The sequence below is a fragment of the Myotis davidii genome, unplaced genomic scaffold (assembly GCF_000327345.1).
Source record: "Myotis davidii unplaced genomic scaffold, ASM32734v1 scaffold949, whole genome shotgun sequence".
Lineage (NCBI taxonomy): Eukaryota > Metazoa > Chordata > Mammalia > Chiroptera > Vespertilionidae > Myotis > Myotis davidii.
In genome coordinates, this window is record NW_006300364.1 from 127,491 (window position 1) to 141,115 (window position 13,625).

The window sequence follows — 13,625 nt, forward strand, 5'->3', positions numbered from 1 at the left end:
GGCTGTTGCCAGGATGAGAAGCGAGGCACTTGCCTCAGGAACAAAATTTAAGGGGGCATCAAAGAACTCAAGAGTCAAGATGGCTACTGTTTGAATGCAGTGGTTTACAAAATCAAAATTAATGCAAGACATTCATGGTGATTGAAGTAGCAAAATGTTAAATTTACATGGGATCACTGGGAATAACCCTCCGTCACTTTTGGTGGATCAGTACCCCAGCTCCCTCACTTCTCAGTTGTGTTTCCTACACTTTCTCAGAGGTCCCTGAAGAGATTGAGCTCCATGTACTCACCATAGAAATGAGCTCATTCAAACTCTCAGTATTTGCTATCTACACCTCCCTTTCTCACATCCCTTCTTTTTCATGCATGCTTTCTAAGAATCCTTTCTAAGGAATTACCTGCACTCAATCCTTGTCTCAGACTCTGCATTCAGGGGAGGCCAGCCCAGGGCAGATGTCTATTACAATTTCATTTCAACCCGGCAAACACAATAACTCCTGATTCACCTCCTAATCTCTGACCAAATCTTTTGTGTTAGTGATTTACCTTTGCAACGAATTGCCCGAAACGTAGGGCCTAAACTAACAGCTAATAGTTATGATCTCACAGTTTTTGTGGGTCAGGAATGAGGTATGGCCTCTCTGGGCTTCTTGCTCCAGGGTTTCTAATGGGCCGCATGTCAGCTAAGGGCTTGATGAGGGAAGGGTCCCCTCCCCTTCAACCTGTCCTTGGCAGACATCTGTTTCACCTCTACCGCCATTCCAAAGATCACAAATTATTTCTTTCACTTAAGGAGGGATTAAAATGCAAAATGCTTTCACCCAGAGGCTAAATGAATGAATTAGGACACTTAATCTCAGTTTCCTGAACAAAATTTCATCGGATAAATTTCTGTATTCACTTTTTAATGCTAATGTAAATTACCAACAAAGTGATTTAAAACAAACACGTTTAAGCTCTTACAATTCCTAAGGTCAGAAACAGGAAATGGGGTCTCAGTGAGCTAAACACAAGGTATTTACAGGGCTAGGTTTCTTCTGGAGGCTACAGGGAGGAATCTATTTACTTTCCTTTCCAAGCTTAGATTAGAGTGCAAATATTTTAATTATATTTTTTATAATTAATGAATATTTCATAGTAAGGGACTAAATGACAGCCACAGTGGGAGGGGCCAGGCAGGGGCATGGAGGATGGACTGAGACCTGTCCCTGTGCCCACCTCAGTCTCACAGCCCATAGCCAGTCTGGGTGAGGGGCTGAGGACCGTTTTCAGGCTGGCTAAGACCCGCGGCGAAGGAAGCTCCCAGCCTCTCCTTTTTTTTCTTTCTCTTTTTATTCTGGGATTTATTTACCTTCTATAATTGAAACTTTTTTGCCTTCAGTGGAGCTCAGAGCCAGCGGGAAGCTTGGCTTCCTCCATCATTGGGGCAACCAAGTATCCTGCTTGCTCCAGCTCCGTGGCTGCCAGCCGCCATCTTGGTTGGGTTAATTTGCATATCATCTCTCTGATTGGCTGGTGGGTGTGGCTTAACGTGTAGCGAATGTACCGTCAATTTGCATCTTTGTCTTTTTATTAATGTAGATTGTTCCTTTTGGCCTTTTGTGGTTAGCTGTATTTCCAAAATTTGCATCATCTACCGTCCTCCGGAAAACTATTTTATATTTTAGATTACCTTAACTTACATTAGCAAATTGAATCCATACTTTTATATATATAAAACCCTAATATGCAAATAGACCGAACAGTGTAATAACTAAACAACTGGTTGCTATGACAAGCATTGACCACCAGGGGGTGTGAGCAGGACATGACAGGCATCGGCTGCAGCTGGATGGTGGAGCAGGTGAGTGGGGGCACCAGACCAAGGCGGAGCACCTAGGTGGTCTTGCCTAGTGCTTGCACCTGCTGTTGGTGCCAGTGCCAGCCCTGCTCGTACCCACTGCTGGCACTGGAGCTGGCCCAAACGCTCAGCGCCATCAGCGTGTGTGAGCTGTGGCAGCGGGAGCAGGGCTGCCGAAAGAGAGGGAAGCAAAGGCCACAGCAGGAGGGGCCAGGCAGGGGCATGGAGGATGGGCTGAGACCTGCCCCTGTGCCCACCTCAGCCTCGCAGCCCATAGTTCCTTTGAAGGTGAACGAATTTGTGCACTGGGTTCCTAATATCTTTATATAAGTAGAAATTATAACTTAGACTCTGCTTTCGCCCTGATATTGAAAAGCTCTTCTAGAATATTATTTTATTTCTAAGTTTTTTGAAATTTAATCTGGAATTAGTGGCTCATATTTATATTACTAAGTTATTAGTATTTCCTACAATTGTTTTGTAACCATTATACTTTAACCTAATTTTATTCCTACTGATAATCTTTATTCCATAAGTTCTTAGTTTTTTAAAACACTTCTCTTTCTACGTTATGTACACATACACAGTCATATGCTTTTGTTTGTACAAATGTATAAATAGCAACCTGTGCTCATCAGAAATTCTCTTCATGTGTTATACAGTCTTTTTTTTCTGCAAAAATACCTCATGATCTTCCCCCCAAACAACTAGTGTGATGCCAAGTATTTATTACCATGTGCACATAATATTTTAGGATGTGGCTATGCTAATCACACATTGAAAGCTTTCCATATACTTTCTTAATAAGGGTGTCTCAAAATTCACGCAAGATTTGAATTTAATTGTGCTCACTATCGCAACATGATAATCCAGTTTTTTGTGCCTAAATTGCAAGATATGGATGTGGATGACATGTGGTTTCAACAAGACGGTGTCACCTGCCATATAGACCGAGAAACAATTCAATGATTGCATGAGTCATTTCCTGGTCGTGTAATTTCTTCGTTTTGGTGATCAGAATTGGCTGCCCAGATCATGCGATTTAATGCCGTTGGACTTTTTTCTTTGGGATTTTTTGAAGTCTAAGGTTTATGCCAACAAGCCCACAACCACCCACACCTTGAAGGAGGAAATTGAGCGCTGTATCAATGAAATTCAGCCACATTTATGCAAAACTGTCATGGAAAATTTCAACAAAAGAGTGTGTGTGTGCCAGCAAAGCCATGGAGGTCATTTACCCGATATGCTATTCCATACATAACCTTATACTGTATACTTTATAAATCAATAAAAAAATTTACAACTTTTAATTTTAAACCTGTGTTTTCTATCAAAATTACTTCTTGCGTGAATTTTGGGATACCCTTTATATTGCTATTATAAAAATTATACAAACTGTTTGAGATTGTTACATTAAAATTCTGGTTCTCCACTAGAGGCAGTATTGTTACCCAAAGGCACATTGAGCAATGTCCAGAGACATTTTTCCCTGTCACATGGGAGGTGTAGGTAGAGCCCAAAGATGCCCTAAACATCCTGCAATGCACAGGAGAGATCACACCACAGGCAATGATCTGGCCCAGAATGTCAATAGTGCAGAGATTGAGAAACATGACTGAAAGAATATATGTACTTGTAATGTTTATAGCTGTCTTCAGATTGGTTTCCCCATGTTGTAACACTTTACAGTTCTGCCAGAAATGAAAATAGAGTACCCCTTAGCTACCTGTTTATAAGTTCCAACCCTAGTCCATGTGACACCTTTTTAAACTTTCCCCAGGCTGACGGTTGTGAAAGAATTTTTTTGTTTTCTGAACTTTTTCTGAGTTTGATCAAAGATTAATATGTTTGAAGGTCTTGTTACTTAGAATTTAATTTTTCTATGCCTATTATTCTTTCATTACCAGCTTTTTAAATGATTTTTAAACATTATTATGGTAGAGGAGGTAAAAGAGGGTAAAGGGGCATAAATGGTGATGGAAGGAGACTTGACATGGGGTGCTGAACACAGAATGCAACATACATAGATGTTTTCTGGAATTGTACACCTGGAGTCTATTTAATTTTGTTATTCAATGTCACTCCAATAAATTCAACAAAAATTTTAAAATAACATAAAAATTAATATAAATTGTTATTTCTCAATTGACTTTGGCAGGTGCTTTAGCCATAAAAATATTTTACATTTTATTTAGTTAAATATGTCCATCTTATTACTTCTGTGTCTCCTGGCATAATTATGATGATTTGGCCTATTCATAAATATTAATATGTCATTTTTTATATATTCACCTAAAAAATGATTGGTTACACTTAGAGTGAGTAGGTAATTCCTCTGAGTATTTTGTATGGTGACTAAGGTAGTAGATCATTTTCATTTTCTTCCAAGTCTATATTTATTTTTCCAGCTTTTATTTAGCAATTCAGTGTTTCCAAATATATTGAAATGCAACCTTCCCATGTGTTCAATGTACTGATATAGTAATAAGTACAGAACTAACTCCTGATTCATCCAACAAATAATAACTGAGCATCTGCTATTTGCCACAATTTCTAGGAACATTAAAAACTATCTTATGTCTATGCCTTTGCCAATTTAATTACTAATTCATGTTGGTATCACTAAATTATTGCCATTTTGTACCTTGTTTCTATTATTTTTTAAGAGTTCCAAGTAAGTTTATTTTTTAAAGGTGCATAGCTGATAAAACTCTTAAATGTTACCTATGGTAAACCCTTTTTCATTAAATACTCCCCATTTAGTCAGGAACAGCATCAAAATGTTCATCATGTGGATCAGCAATGTTATAAAAGCTGGCTCTTCTAAACAGTAGCTCAAACAGAAAGGTTCTTTAACTTTAGTTTTATTTCATTCTTCTTCTTCTTACAATAAAACCCCACTCCTATTCGTGTTTCACTAACCAAAATCTGCAAGATGGGGTAAATATATATATGTGTGTGTGTGTGTTTTGTTTGAAGAAGGAAATTTCCCTTCTTCTCAAAAATGTAGAACTTCCATTGAAAGTCAAATTAAACAAAATATACACACCCACTCAGCAAACATCAAAACTGAAAAATATTTAAAAAGTAGAAAATTCAAACTTCACGAGCATCTCTTCAGAGTATTTTGCCTTCAGTGAGTACACTAAGGACCATTAAATTACAGGGAGCATCTCGCTGCGATGAAAATGTGGTCCTAAAAATGTAGTTTAAAAAAGATGGTACGATGGTGGTAGTGCCCATGCTCAGTCATTAATACAGAAGAGTTCATGCAAATGGCAGACTGACTGGAAAAGTATATGTAACTGATGTGCAAAGATTTCTCTGAACTACACCAGGTTTTATGTGGCACCCTCCCTGCTTGCTAAAAATAAGAACCACATCACAAATAAATGTGGCCATGAAGCCGCATGCCATGGAACTGTTCATCTTATATATTTCATCCAAATGAAAAAAATCTAACTCGGTATGAAGTTACTGACTTAATTTGAGAAAGCTGCAAGCAGCCTTTCATTAAGTCTAAGAAAGAGTTTATATTTGAATGATAAATCTATGAGAAAAGAATAGAAAAAACAGGGTGTGGGGGGGGAAGCAGTGTCAACTCAAGAGAGGCTTTGGGAATTTTCCTCAAGTGAGTGTTAACTCTAGCAAGGATACAAGCCTTCGAAGACAATAAATGAAGTAATAAGAAACAGCCTCAATTTGATCTCTGTATAATGCTAAGATGTGGCCACTGTTTTCTTTGAAGACTTAAGTACAGATAAGGGCTGGTAACTCAAACTCTTCCATAGCTCTTTGTCCATAAGCAGGGAGCATTTAGGGCAGCCGTGGGCAAACTACCTCCCACGGGCAGGATCCGGCCCGTTTGAAATGAATAAAACTAAAAAAAAAAAAAGACTGTACCCTTTTATGTAATGATTACTTTGAATTTATATTAGTTCACACAAACACTCCATCCATGCTTTTGTTCCGACCAACCCTCCAGTACAGTTTAAGAACCCATTGTGGCCCTCGAGTCAAAAAGTTTGCCCACCCCTGATTAGAGGTAAGTCTTAAAGAAGTGTTGTACTATATGTGGGAGAGAACATGCCAGAAACTGCTACTTTTATCTTAGCAAAGGACCCCGATCAAATTTTCAACCCTAAGTTTTAGTCAGAAGCATGTTAAACCTGATGTACATATATGTTTAAGGCTTAATTCTATAGTTCTTATATTCAGAAGCAATAACATTGTGAATATTGTTAATGCATTTTATTATTCATGCGTTACATGACACTGATGAGGAGTCATTATGTTCTGGGCAATTATTTTCCTGAACCACCACTCCCAAGTCAGGAAAGGTATTCTTATATAGGGAAAAACACATGAAGTTTCCAGATTATTTCACAATACATTTCATTAATAACTGTACTGTATGATAATATTGATTTTTAAAAAAACCTTTTTTCCCCCTTCAGTTAAGAGTGGTGGTGATTATTTGCTTAACACTGGTTTTCTTATGAGACAGATACTTTCTTATGACTATATTCAATTGAATAAAGAAACCAAAGATGACTCCCTGAATTTTCCAGTGTTTGATCATAGTACACCTCATCAAATGGTTCCTTCAGTGGTCTCAAGTCTAGAATTCAGAAGTGCTGCCCTATCCTGTAAATTTATTTAGAACAAGGCCAATAAATAAGCTGTCATTTACATCTTTAAACTTATAGGGTTGGCCATGGGATAATGACATGTCTACATAAAGGTCTCGATCCTTGGAATCAGAGGAGACGGTGGGAGTAACACTAAAGATGCAAAAGTCATAAACAGAGAATTAACTTTCCTTATTGGTTTGGTTACCTGGTGTTCAAAGAATGTATATAAATATTTAAAATAGCATTCTTCAGAAATTAGATCCGAAAACCAGGAAGAAAAGTGTGTTTTGAGGTACTTTTCTGCTTCATTCCACAAATATTCTAGACTTAAGAACCTAAGGAAAGAAAATGAAGAAATTTCAAGATTAAAAAAAAATCAAGAGTGCTCACTTTGGCAGCACATATACTACAATTGGAAGGATACAGGGAAGATTGGCATGGCCCCATGCGAGGAGGACATGCAAACTTACAAAGCACTCCATAGTTTTTAAAATAAACTAGTTTTTAAAAATCAATGTTTGACTTTGTGCCAAGAGCACACATCTAGTGATTTTTCCTTTGAAGACAGCTGCAAGGAAGTGAATTGGAGCTTCTTGTTTGGGCCTGCTGCCTCCGCCACCACCACCCCAACTGTAGCCTCGGCAGCCCATTCTGCAGAGAAGGCCTTCTATTCGTTTTTTATTGAATTCAGTTGCTTGGAAATCACTTCTGTTTGACCAGGTTTCATTCTCCCTGTCATTCCTTTCATTTCATAACTTCACATTTACATAAATGGGTTCCTATGTAAGTGCACATATAGTCACTTTTGTGAAAGTACAAAGGTGAACAAAACAGGTGAAGCCCTGTTTGTTTGGATCTGGCACCGTGATGGTGAAGACAGAGTACAATGAAATAAAGGTTTGCATGACAATGTGCTCAGGCTTAAATCATATGAAGAAAGTCACTCAGTGTAGAAAGATGGATTGCTGTGGCATGCGCAGGATTTACTGATCATGTCCTGGAGGCCTTTGCACATTAGATGAAGACCAGAACCAGAATTAGACTGAGCCCATTGACTTGTCAAAAGGAGATCAAAACTTAAAATCAAAGAAAAACAAAGATGCTACATAAGAAAAGTGAGAAAGGGGCTTGTCCCATCTGCCATCAACCGTATAAAAACCAACTGGTCAAAAATATGTGGAAGAGGCACAGGAAAAAAAAACACACACGGTCTTCTACTGCTTGATGTTAAAAAATACTCAACCTGTGTTGTTTTTGTGTATTTACTTTTGTGAGTTATTGGTTTATTTTTTGGTCAGTTTTCACTTGGGATAGTCAATCTGGAAGGTGTTTCACACCATATACTTACAATTACATTAGTTTCGTGGACAATTTTATTTATTCTCTCTGTTCATTTTGCTTAGCCTCAAAGGGGTATACTTGGAAAGCAGCCAGAATCCAAAGAAGATTTTTCTTCCTCATTGTCTCTCAAGGACCAACTGAGCTAATTGGGTCTCTTTTCTTCCTCATGTACATTTTATTGCTCTCTTGCTTCTAATGTTCATTTAAACAATTTTTATGTTTCTTTAAAGACAGGGCAGAAAAATGGACATAGCAATATGAAACCCCAAGCTTATCTGTCCATGGGAGGCTTATGATAGGAATATCTGGGTACTTTTCTAAGTTCTTTTTGAAAAACATCCTTGATCTGGACAGCTTGACTTGTGTCTACTCATAGCCTACATAGTGTGGGAGTGAGTGAGAAGGACATGGAAATAACACACATGAGGAGGCCATGGTGTGTGTGTGTGTGTGTGTGTGTGTGTGTGTGTGTGTGTGTGTGTGTTTGCCATGTAAACTCAGAGCAGTCCTCAGAGCAGGGTTGCCTGGACTGGTATATTCCAAGGTGACTTTAATATCAAGATAAGGTACTAAGGAGGTGATCCTTTGCAATTCACAGAATGCTTTTGAAACCAGATTACTTAGTGCAAGATTTACATAGTGTGCACAAGGCACTCTCCGTGATCTGAAGTTTCAACAGCAACACACTGCCACCTTGTTTCTTCATATTCTCTGATACCATCTCTCCTCCTGCTCTGACTTGCTCATTTCCCTTTACACACTGGCTCATGTTGTGTCTTGATTTTCTGAAACAATCATATTCCTCGGGGCCCTTACACTGGCTGGTCCTTCTGCCTAGAAAACACTTCCCCCTCAGTTTCCACTTTAGTCTTCCTTAAAGTGTCTATTAAAGACTCACCTGTGGCAAGTCTTGGCCAAACACCATCCTATAAAATAAAAGCCTAATGTGCTGGGACTTGCACGTGGCTTTGCCACAAGAGGATCATGCCGTCTCATTAGTCCTAGGCTTGAACTCGTCCAAACACTGTAGCCACTCTCCAAAGAATTACTTTAGCATAATTTATTCCCTATGACATTCCTAGTAATTTTTCTATTGTTTCCCTGAAAATATGGTCATGAATTATATTTCCCCTATGGAAAAAAATTACACTTGACTACTTAGGTCACTTGCATAATTTTATTGTAGAGGAAAATCTGAGACCACAGTTTTCACATATATGTTCATCATTATTTTCTATAGCACTACCTTTACTACTCTTTTTGATAATGTAGACTTCAACATGCTAGTATGTTTTACAGCTGGTCTTTTGGTTTTATATTCTTCATTCTTTTGTTCAGTTGTGTGTCCACATGCCTACCATATCCACCGTCAAAAACTGACTATGAAATATATGTGTCCAAGAAGAATCTACATGGAAATATATATTTTAATAAATAGACTGATCTTATATGGTTAGAGTTAGAGATGACCTTAAATATAATGAAACAAAAACAGCCATATAATTTATTACTATACAAAAATTCTAGACATCAATTTCAAACTGTGCAATATAGTCTTTATCTAATAGCTTCATTGGTTGGAGTGTCTAATCGTGCACCAAAAATGCTGTGGGCTCGATACTTTGTCAGGGCATATATCTAGGTTGCAGGTTACATTCCCCAGGCATGCTGCATACTATAGGCAATCAACCAATGTTTTTCTTTCACATTGATGTTCTTCTCTCTCTCTTTCTCTCTCCCATTATCTCTCTCTCTCTTTATTCATTCCTTTCTCTTTAAAATATCATCTAAAAATAAAGTATAAAATATGAGATCCATGTGTAAGGGTCCTTATTTATTTGAGTGAAGAATAGCATGAAGTGTTTTATGTTCATTTTTTTCTGAGTTATTTTTCTGTTCCGTTTGAAAAATTTCAATGTGATCCCTACAAATGTGCCTCCTTCTAGTGCTTTAAATGAAATATCTACCCTTTTCTAAACTTTTTTTCAAACCCACTGAAGGGACAGTGAGTGAACAATCTCAATATCATACAATACATATATCTGCTTTATACTCAAGAGTGTATACTATCTTTATGATCAAAGGATGAATCACACAGGAGTTACAATTCTGCCAAGTCATGTGAACAAGAATCACAAATTTTCCTGCACAAACATGCATGTCCTTCTAACCTGTTCTGACTACCTGGAAGGGAACTCAGTGGAAGCAATTCTATACAGTTATCTAAAATACATTTGAATAACAGAATGATAGTTAAGGTTGGTTGCCCCAGTGATGGAGGAAGCCAAGGTTCCCCGCCTGCCGGGGCCCAGCTCTGAGCTCTGAAAGCAACAGCTCCGAAAGCAACAGAGTTTCAATTATAGAAACTAAACAAACCCCAGATACCTGCTTTCAGCCAGCAGGCCTCAGAGCTGGAGCTGCAACAAAGTTTCAATTACAATTTTGAATTCTGAAATCCCAGAATTCAAAAAAAAAAAGAAAAAAAGGAGAGACTGGGAGCTTCAGTTGCAGGCTTGGCCCGCCTGAAAACAGCCATCAGACCCTCACCCGCTCAGCCACAAGCCAGGCTGATGGCTGCCAGCACAGTGGTGGTGGTGGGAGCCTCTCCTGCCTCCTCAGCAGCACTAAGGATGTCAGACTGCAGCTTAGGTCTGCTCTCCACTGGCAAATGGACATCCCCCAAGGGCTGCCAGGCTGCCAGAGGGATGTCTGATTGCCAGCTTAGGCCCAATCCCCCAGGGAGCGGGCACAAACCAGCAGGTGGTGATCCCCCCAGGGGTCCCAGACTGCGAGAGGGCAAAGGCCGGGCTGAGCCCCCGCCCCTCGCCCCCCGCCGAGTGCACAAATTTTTGTGCACTGGACCTCTAATATATATACCTTTAAATCAGGAATATCTTCAATCTTTATAATCAAAGGATGAGCCACACATGCCTGAGAGGACCTCTCCCTCAGGAGAAAGCTCATGAGGGGCTCCTGACACCTGCCCTCAACCCTCTGCCTCTCCCAGGCCTAGAGCTGCTTCCTCGGCTGCGCCAAGGGCTGCCCAGCACTGTGCATGAACTGGAGCCCAGGAGCCCAGGAGAGGAGCCGTCTATCCTCCATTCACCCTGGAGCTGGAGGAAGAGGGAAGAGGCCCAGAGGACACCACATGATCAAGTTTAAGTTGTTGCGGAAGGATACTCATGGTTATTTTATGATCTTCACATAACCTAGTGGAAAACCAGCAGTAAGTTGCCCGTCTCAAAATGACTGGAAGATAGATATTCTAACAGACCAATTTTTTTCCAAATCCTGAACCATATATATGAGACAGTTTAAAAGGCTCATTGGACAGGAAGAATTTAGAACAACTATGCACTAGACACAAAGATCCTCAAGGTAAAAATAAAATAGGAATAGATGGTATACAGTAGTGCTCACCTGGCACTCCATCCAGCCAGCATTAGTGTGTTGATCATTGTGTGAAAGTTCAGAGGAGCAACACAGTGCAAGTTCTCCAAACAAGAGGTCATGTGGGGCATGACAGAATTAGGAAGTGACAGCACAGCAGCCCAGATACCCAAGATGGAACAGGGATTGAAATGATTAACACAATTTAAGGATTTTTACCAGCTTACTTTTAATTTTGCAAAGAATCCAGGACAGATAGGATTAAATATAGAAATGGCCATTACCTACTGGAATTTATTGCTTAATGGAAGCTTTAAATTCTTAGTTTTTGTTGGGACATCATGAACAGTCAATAGCAAAAGATACCTGGAATTTTCTTTCAGACTTTAGTACAATGATTGCAGATGACATGTCAGCCTCTTCTTACTGATGACTTTGTGGTATTTGCACACCCTCAAATTGCCAGGACAACAAGTACAAAAATGTAGCACTAAAGGAAACTTCTAGAATGTACATGCTGTGTATAATAAATACAATATAAAAATTGCAAGTCACTTTCTGTTGGCTAGACTGAACTGAATTCAGATCAATCCTCACAATTTAGACTGAGGGCTCAAACAAACCTTTAAGGATACATCTAAGACCATATCATATTTCATTCTTCTAATGGTGGTTTGGGCTTTTCTTCTAGTCTGGGCCTCTCTAACCATTTAAAACTTCAACATTGTGGATTTCATCTTATATCTGTGGATCATCATACTTTATTCTCCCAGAAGTTTTATGATGATTATTTTGAGGTTTCCATTCTTGCACAAAGCACAATGCTGTCTTCATTAGAAAACAGTTTGGCCTAAGAATTAAACATGAACATTACAAACAATTTATAAAAAACCTCTGATATATATATTTTGGGCTATTTGCCAAGGCTATGCTGATAGCACTTCCAATAAAGTTATACATTTAAGTGTACTAGATCTGCAATAGTGTTTTGGTGTGGGGCAGTTTTTATTTCCTGGCAATGTTAATGTGAGTAGAGAATCTGAAAAAGAGAAACCTGTCAAAATAACCAAAGTGAAAAATAAAAAATGAAAATAAAGAGGATTAATCACCCGAGAGTGGAATTTCTGCCCAGTCATGTGAATAAGAATCACAGATTTTCCTGCACAAACGTGCATGTCCTCCCACCCTGTCCTGACTACCTGGAAGGAACCTCATTGGAGGCACTTTTATATAGTTATCTGAAATACAGTTGAATATATTTGAATATCAGAATCACTGTGAATGCTGTCCTCAAATTTCAGTACAAATGCCAAAAGTAAGAAGTAGCAGATTATGATAATATCCCTCAGTTCTGTTCTCTTTGATTATAGGATCAATTCACTATCCTATATAATAAAAGCGTAGGTGGCATCTCGTGAGGGCCTTGCGCAATGTCATCACAAGATGGCCTCTACAAGATGCTGGCAGGGGAGGGCAGTTGTAGGCGATCAGGCCTGCAGGGGAGGGCATATTGGAGAGGGTGCAGGCTGGGCTAAGGGACATCCCCCGCCCATGAATTTCATGCACTGGACCTCTAGTCTATATATATAAAAGGCTAAGCGTCCATCCAACCATCTGGCCAGCTGGTAGGTATTATGCGCACTGACAACCAGGGCGTGGACACCCAATGCAAGAGATGCCAAGCTGCAGTGACTTGGTAGTGGTAGTTCTCAGGTGATGCTCACCAGAACCAGAGAGGAGGAAGCCCAATTCCTTGGCCACACAATTCCCCCTTTGGCCATGGGTTATGTTGTTGCTGGGGCACTCTTGGCCCTGAATCTTGTTTACTGCCAAGGTGCGGTGACCTCAGACGCCCTTTGAGCCACAGCACCATCCAGGTGTGGCAGGCCGGGGAGGGTTAGGGTTATGGTTAGGGTTAGCAGTGCTGCCCCAGGTGCAGCCAGCTGGGGAGGGACCACAGGAGGTTGGCTCCAGGGCATGTCTGGCCCATCTCTCCCAGTCCCACCCCACCAGCCAATTAATTTACTTTCAATGTGCATGAATCCATGCACTGGGCCACTAGTTGTTATATAACAAGCCACCCTAAAAGCAAACAGTTGAATATAATTCCTTTATTTTCCAATGACTTTGTATAATGGGAAGGTGTTTTTTTTTTTTTTTTTACAGTTTTTTTTTAAATTTTTTTTTTAAATTTTATTTTTTTTTATAATTAAATCTTTATTGTTCAGATTATTACATTTGTTCCTCTTTTTTCCCCCCATATCTCCCCTCCTTCCAGTTCCCACCCCACTCTCCGCCCTCACTCCCCACCCACTGTCCTCATCCATAGGTGCACTATTTATGTCCAGTCTCTTCCCGCATCTCCCACACCCCTTTCCCCCCCAAGAATAGTGAGTCCATTCCCTTTCTATGTCCGTG

General features: G+C 39.6%; 1 pseudogene; it reads left to right on the forward strand.

The window, feature by feature from the left end:
• The first annotated feature begins 11,010 nt into the window (after positions 1–11,010).
• Positions 11,011–11,695, forward strand: LOC102765279 (annotated as a pseudogene).
• Positions 11,696–13,625: the final 1,930 nt, after the last annotated feature.